Genomic DNA, 661 nt, shown 5'->3' with positions numbered 1-661 from the left:
AATAATAATAATCAGTAATAATACTCATAACTGTAGTCATTGTTAAGCTCTTACTTGTCTGGTCTTTTGCCATCAAGTCGTCTCCAACCCATAGTGACACCATGGACACATCTCTACCAGAATGCCCCACCTCCATATGCAATTGTTCTGGTAGTGTTTTCTTGTAAAAATATGGAAGTGGTTTACCACTGCCTCCCTCTGCTCAGTAAACTTGAGTCTCTGCCCTCGACTCTCTCCCAAGCCACTGCTGCCCAGCAAAGGTGAATTTTGACTTGTAGCAGATGGCCTTCCACTCACTAGCCACTGTTCAAGCTAGGAATGGAATGGGTATGCCTCTGCTTGACTCTCCCTCTCATAGTCGAAACTGGTAGAGTACTGGAAACTCTCCAGATGTGACTCTGAGAAGGGGTAAGTGCTTACTATATGGACTAAATACAGGATCAGACTCATTTCTGTGTCCCACAGAGGGATCACAATCTAAGTGGGGGGAGACAGATATTTTAGCCAAATTACAGATGATGAAACTGAGGCACAGAGAAGTTAAGTGACTTACACAAAGTCATCTAGCAGGCAAGTGGTAGAGCTGGGATCAGAGCCCAGGTCATCTGACTCACAGTCCCATACTTTTTCCACTAGACCATGTTGCTTCTCATAATCACGC

The 661-nt window shown here is 44.6% G+C and overlaps 1 non-coding gene across 1 annotated transcript; it reads right to left on the bottom strand.

Moving 5' to 3' along the window:
• Nucleotides 1-270: 270 nt before the first annotated feature.
• Nucleotides 271-408, bottom strand: LOC114813636. The gene has a single exon (XR_003761353.1). It is a non-coding gene; the product is annotated as a small nucleolar RNA SNORA7 (small nucleolar RNA).
• Between the last annotated feature and the right edge of the window lie 253 nt (nucleotides 409-661).

This window comes from Ornithorhynchus anatinus, chromosome 7, assembly GCF_004115215.2.
Source record: "Ornithorhynchus anatinus isolate Pmale09 chromosome 7, mOrnAna1.pri.v4, whole genome shotgun sequence".
Lineage (NCBI taxonomy): Eukaryota > Metazoa > Chordata > Mammalia > Monotremata > Ornithorhynchidae > Ornithorhynchus > Ornithorhynchus anatinus.
Note: the sequence above shows the minus strand (reverse complement) of the source record. Positions and strands in the feature narration are given on the sequence as shown.